At 51.0% G+C, this 6,703-nt stretch overlaps 1 pseudogene; it reads left to right on the top strand.

Annotated features, from left to right (window-relative positions):
* Positions 1-6,099: 6,099 nt before the first annotated feature.
* LOC131766012 (5S ribosomal RNA) lies at positions 6,100-6,208 on the top strand (annotated as a pseudogene).
* The last annotated feature ends 495 nt before the right edge of the window (positions 6,209-6,703 follow it).

Below are 6,703 nucleotides of genomic sequence, written 5' to 3' on the forward strand. Positions count from 1 at the left end.
CTACTTTCTGTCTCTATGTTTCCAACTGCTCTAGGGGCCTTGTATGAGTGGATCAAGCACTGTTTCTTTTTGTGTGTGTCTATCTTACATCACTGAGCATAATGCCTGCAAGGCTCATCCCTGCTGCAGCCTGTGTCAGAATTGCCTTCCTTTTTAGGATGAATAACATTCCCTTGTATTGATAGACCATGTTTTTCTTCTCCATTCATCCATTAGTGGACACATGTAATATCTATATTCATTTCTCCTGTCATAATATTTGTGGAATAACGTCAGAAAGTCCTATGAATCAAAAGTCATTTGTGGGCTTCCTTGGTGACGCAGTGGTTGGGAGTCTGCCTGTGGATGCAGAGGACACGGGTTTGTGCCCCGGTCTGGGAAGATCCCACATGCCACGGGGTGGCTGGACCTGTGAACAATGGCCACTGAGCCTGCGCATCTGGAGCCTGTGCTCTGAAACGGAGAGGCCACGGCAGTGAGAGGCCCGTGTACCGCAAAAAAAAGTCATTTGCCATTAACTTTTTTCTTAAACATTTTTTTTTGTGGTACGTGGGCCTCTCACTGTTGTGGCCTCTCCTGTTGCAGAGCACAGGCTCCGGACGCACAGGCTCAGTGGCCATGGCTCACAGGCCCAGCTGCTCCGTGGCATATGGCTCCTCCCGGACTGGGGCATGAACCCATGTCCCCTGCATCAGCAGTCGGATTCTCAACCACTGCACCACCAGGGAAACCCCTTTCATAAACTTTTTATTGTGGAAAACATCAAAGCTAAGAAAAGGCAAAAATACATGTCAGCTTCACTTGTGTCCAGGAATGAATGCTTTACCGATTCACTTTATTCCCTGTGTGTGTGCGCTATGCGTGTGCATGTGACTGTTTGCATATATATGCTGTGCATGTCCATAGTTATGTGCACTTGCACACATTAGTGTGTGCATGGGCATATGCATGCATGTGTGTTCATATGCTAGTGTGTGAATATATTTGTGCTGTGCACGTGCATATGTTTGTGTGTGTGTTGTGCTTGCCTGGGTGCACACCTTTGTGTTTGCTGGAACCACTTGCAAGTTGGTTGCAGACTGAATTGTGCTCCAGATATGTCCACACGTACCTGCTCTAACAATCCTGCATAGCCACGTAAAGGTCACAGATCTCAGGGATTTAAATGGATGGAGCAGGATGGCCTGACACAGAGTTAGTCTTCCAATGACTGTCACTACCTCAGTAACATCCTTCATACCTTCTTTAAGCCCCATTCAGGGTCCAGTTTAGACCCCCATTACATTCACTCACTTGCTCCAGGTCCCCTAAAGCTACAATGTCACAGTTGGAGAGCCCAGCCAAGGCTGGGGGTGCCCCTCCAGTTAGCCTGGCCTCCAGGCCCTGCAGTTGGCTCCTGTGTTCCCATCTCTCAGCCAGGCCCCGACTTGGATGGGGCCGCCACCTCTTTCCTCACAGGGTCCCATCACCCAGTCAAGGGGGTTCATTCTCCCCAAACATAGTATCAGGAGTGGGGCAGTAACAGTGACAGTCCCCACTGGGTCTCCTTCATGTGAGACCCTGTGCTGTGGGAAGAGCAGGTGCCCTGCCCTCAGGAGTGGGGGGCTGGGGTGTGACCTGCTGCCCACGATGGGCAGGCGGGTCCCCGGGTGGGGCGAACCAGTGTGCAAGGAGTTCCACGGTGGGTTCTCCTCTCCAATGGCTTCTGTGTCCCTACTTCTCCCCGTGCCTCCCCTCGAAGATAGCTCAGTGTCCATGCTGGCTGTCAGCCCCAGGGCATGAGGTCACCTGACCGGAAGCCATGGGAGCCATCAGCCACCGCCCCCTCTACACACACACACAGATGCACACGCTGCAGGGAAGCAGGACCTGAGTGCAGGGCTCTCAGCGGCCCTGAGCGCCCTGCCTGGAATCGGCCAGCGGAATGGACAGACCGGATCTCCCGGCCCGGAACATGCAGGACTGTCCTGCCTGGGCTTCCAGTGTGGCCACCTCCTTCTGGAAGCCTGGGAGTCTGGAATCAGGCCACTTGTTGTCTGTCCTTGCAGCAGACTGGGCTGCACTATAAGAAGAAGTTCACGGCTCACCCGTGGATCCTGACCATCAGGTGGCCAGAGAAATTGGTAACATTTCTGTTTTGCCTGTTGAAATGATTAATGACAAAGATTTTGTTCAGTTTCCTGATGTGGGTGTCCAAAGATGAGAGACCCATGTGTGTGATCTGTACCTCCTATGAGATCAGCCCTAAGCTAGTTTAAACATGATCAAGTTTTGTCTATGTGGTACATTTAGACCTCTGCATGTCCCGTCTACTGATTATGTTTAGAGCTAACCATGTGTTGTCTATGATAAGAACATTTCGACCTGACCATGTCTGTGCTAGGACTATAGGGACCTGGGTAGAGACCCAGCCTGGCCTCAGCACTGGGAAGCTCCATGCCTGCATCTGAAGGTCAGTGCTTAGATGTCCGGGGTCTGGACCTGAGGTGGGCTTGTCTACATAACAGCTTCTCTTCTGAGTGTGGTGACCTGGTCCTCCCAAGGGTCAGTGCTATGGTCGGGGCCTTCGTCTTAATCCCTGCAAGGCTCACCTTCCCTGGGGCTCGTGGAGAATCCTCAGGAGGGCTACCTGGCAATAATTCCAATTCACCAGCATGTACATGGTGCATAGAGAGGCAGGTTTAGCTGGTGAATTGATTGCCGGATACCTCAGAGTGGGCAAAAGGCCGATGGGTAACAGCTGAGGCTGCTGCTGACCTCTCCTTCCAGTCTACTGTCCCTACTCAGCAGTGTCCAGAGCTGCCCCTTGGCTTTCAGCCCTGCTGCCCTGTGAGTTTTCTCAATATGTAGGTGAGACGAGAAAGGACTGAGCCTGCCAGCACCAAGGTCGTGTGTTCAACTCTAGCATGAAAGCTTTAAAAACAGTTAAAATCACACAGAACCAAAGGGAAAAGAGGAGTTCTCTGGGACAAGTGTGGTGAGAGGAGACCCACCTGACACTTTTTCCCATCCCAGGAGGTCCCAGGAACCCAGCTTGTTTCCACATTAGGGGAGCCACCAGCAGAGCCATGGTGTCCTGACCAAGGGGACGTGTGACCCCAGGTGCAGGGTCTGCGGAGGTGAGGTCACCCTGGGACTATGGACATGTGACCCAGGTGGAGGTGTCTGGGGAGGAGGGGTCACCTGTTGAGAGAGAAGGTGTGACTTTAGGTGCAGGGTCTGGGGAGGTGTGTCACCCTGGTGAGTGTGGATGTGTGACCCCAGGTATAGGGTGCGGGGACTGTGTGCGTCTTACCACATCTTCATGGGTCAGGATCACATGTACGGGGAGACTGCATATGTGCTCTTTGCCTGCACTGCGTCCTGTCCCCTTTGAGATTTCCAAACTGCATTAACAGTGTTGCCCTAGTTAACCTGTGGTTCCTTTACTTCTCTTAATCTGGTCACAATCATATGAGGTCAGTCATGTTTGAGCGTGTTGCTACTCTGTGTTCTGGTGAGTGACAACACTTGGTGGTATCCTATTAATATCATAGCATATCATATGCCTAATCTATGGGGGTCACCACTGCCTGGGTCCCCCTGGACAGAGGTCAGCTGAGCACAGACTAGCGCCCCCCCCCAAGAATGGTCTCCCACATGCTCTGTGAGGGTACCGTGATGGCCCCTAAGGTGGGAGATTGTGTCTGGGCCTCCAACATCTGTGATGAAGAGGAGTCAAAATGGAATCTCAATTAACAAGACATAATTTTAAGAATTTATTTTAAGTGAAATAAAACACGTCACGTACCCTTTACCATCATCACCATTTTAAGTGCACGTTTCTGAGGCATCAGATCTATTCACTTTCTCGTGGAGCCATCACCACCACCCCTAGAACTTTTCATCTTGCAAAACCCAAATTCCACAACCATGAGAGTCTCCCTCTCCATTCCCTCCCGCTGCCCTGGCCCCCATATCCACTTCAGTCCCTGAGTTGTCGACTCCAGGGCACCCACTGGAGTGGAATCCTGCAGTGTTTGCTCACGGGTCATTTTGGAAGAGCTGACTTTCAGTCTGAAGCTCTGCCTGTTTGCATCTGAAGAATTTGCATTTAAGGAGAGGGTGTATGAGGAAGGGGGTGTATGAGGGACAAAGGTGTCCGGGGTGCAGATGAGCCAGGACCTGACCAGCTGCCTTTTGGGTCCTCTGGTCCCATCTCTTGGTCTGTGCCTCATCTGCATCATCACTGCCCCCACTGGCACCGCTGGGCTGTTGTTGTCTGAGTGAGATTCCCCTGGTGCCCTTGCTCTCCTCCCCTCCTCCTGCTGGTTGGGGCGGGAACTGCTTGCTCTGTGGTCTCTACTCCTGAGGCACGAAGGACCCTGTAGCATGGACCTGAAGAGTGTGGGGTGTGGTCCCAGGAGCATGGGGCCCACATAGGACACAACATCAGGGCGTGACAAGTGCTAGGGCTGCCTCATCACTGACAGAGAATGTTGCCAAGATCCTGCTTGGGAGGGCATGGTGGGTGGCGTGGCACCCTAGAGGCCCCATTCCTATCCTGGAGCTTGCAAAGTGCATCCCCATGGGCTCCAGATTCACTCCATATCTCAGCCATATCACTCTGTCCAGTCTTGAACTCACAAAAACGAGCTCCCTTGTCCACAACATAGGCCTGGTCCTGTTGGTATTAGGATTCTTTAATTTAGGCGTCCTGGGATAGCAGCTCTTTTTAGGCCTGAGAAGGAACAGCTCAGGAGCGTACAACAATTTCAGATGAAACTAATATTCAACGACTATCTCTAACTACTCGGTTGTTGACTTCTATCAGTATTTATTCTCCTGGTTTTAGCTCTGATGTGGGGATTACAGAGAAGTCAACATTTAAATCTTCATTATCTGTGTATTTGTAGCTTCAGTATCATTACTGACCCATAGTTTTTTATGGTTTGAAAGAGTTATTCATTTCATGTATCATGTAGAGGATTTACAATGATGATAGGGCAATTAAGATTACAATAATGGCTAGTAAATTGTTCACATTTTCTCTACCTGTGCATCTGTTGTATGTATATGAGTTAGTTTAGATGTCAATATTAGTGAAATAATATAGAGGACTAGAGAACTTATTTTAAAAATCACTATTAATGTGTGATGATAAAAATGTAAAAGTTCTTCCATAATCGGTGATGTTGTATCTTGAGAACCTAGATGAAATTTATATGCCATAGTGATATACAGGATTTTAGCCTATGATTTAACTTTGACCAATCTACATTACTTTTTACTTTTATCTCATTTATTGAGAAAGGCATAATTGTTATGGTGTTGGCTTGAAACTGGTTGAAAAGGACTTGAGTCCTTCCTTATTTTACACTTACATAGATAGGATTCTTGAAACATAGGATATGGTGGAGAGCATTTGTGTAACCATTCTAGGTTAGGAGTAGGAGTTTCCACTGCTAAGACTTCTTGTTTAGATGCAAATGCTTTTCAAAATATGAAGAGTATTAGCATTACTGCTGCTACTGAGATGAATGAGCCTAAAGACAAAATATTTCATGTTGTGTGTGCCTCAGGGCACACAGACTAACGTAGTGACATCCCTGAGAGGCCAAGAAAGTGCTGCAGGAAGTCATATTTACTACTACAAATATACTTGTGAAGTGAATTTTTGCTCATGCTGAGTTAACTGTAAAACCTGAGAATAGTGGGAATCCGTGTAGGAGCCTCCCGTAATAGTGAAGACTGCTCCCATGGACATTAGGTCATGGAAGTGTGCTACTACATAGCATGTATCCTGGAGCACAATGTCTGGGGTTGAGTTGGCTAAGATGATTCCTGTCACGTCCCCGGACATGTTCCGGGGCCACGTCCCTGTGAGAGACGTGCGGGATCTGGGGTGGGGCGCCAAGCGCCAAAGAGTTTGCTGGGTCCCTCCCGCCCTGGGCTGGGAGGTCGCCAACCCCTCCACCACCCCGCGGTACCCGAGACCTCCATTCCCCTGGCTGGGCAGGCAGCGGGGCCCTGCTGGGGCGGGCTGGCCACGGGGCTGGCGGTAAGGCGCACGCGCCAGAGAAGCTGGGCCTCAAGAGGCAGCCCACGGTCCCCAACCCTGTGTACGGCCATACCACCCTGAACGCGCCTGATCTCGGAAGCTAAGCAGGGTCGGGCTTGGTTAGTACTTGGATGGGAGACCACCTGAGAATACTGGGTGCTGTACGCTTTTTGCCTCTCGCCCCGCCTTCTCCTTTAGTCGCCCGGGGCTGAGGCCGCCTCCGCCCCGGCCGGGCACCGCTGCAGGCCCCCACCTCCTCAGGCCCCTCCCACCACAGCGCGCGCCAGAGGGGGCGCTCCCCGCCGGCCTGGCCAGGGCTAGGGCGGCCAGAAGGCGGCTCTGGAAGGCAGCGGCACACCAGACGCTCTGGCGGTGGCTGGCCCGGATCCAGACTCCGCCGCAGGGTCGGGGCTAAGATACACGCCCATGAGTGGAAGTGCCTTATGCGCTGTAGCTCTGTTTTTTAGATGTCTTAGGAAACACCATACACTTCTCCAGAGTGGCCGTTTGCAATTTACATCCCTTCCACCAGCATAACAAGGCTCCCTTTTCTCCATGGCTTATCCTGCATTTCTGGGTTTTACACTTTTTCACGATGGCCGTTTGACCGATGCGAAGTGAGACTTCTTTGTAGTACTGATGTGCATTGCCCGCTTGTTTCGT

Source organism: Kogia breviceps, chromosome 11 (genome assembly GCF_026419965.1).
Source record: "Kogia breviceps isolate mKogBre1 chromosome 11, mKogBre1 haplotype 1, whole genome shotgun sequence".
NCBI classification, from domain to species: Eukaryota; Metazoa; Chordata; class Mammalia; order Artiodactyla; family Physeteridae; genus Kogia; species Kogia breviceps.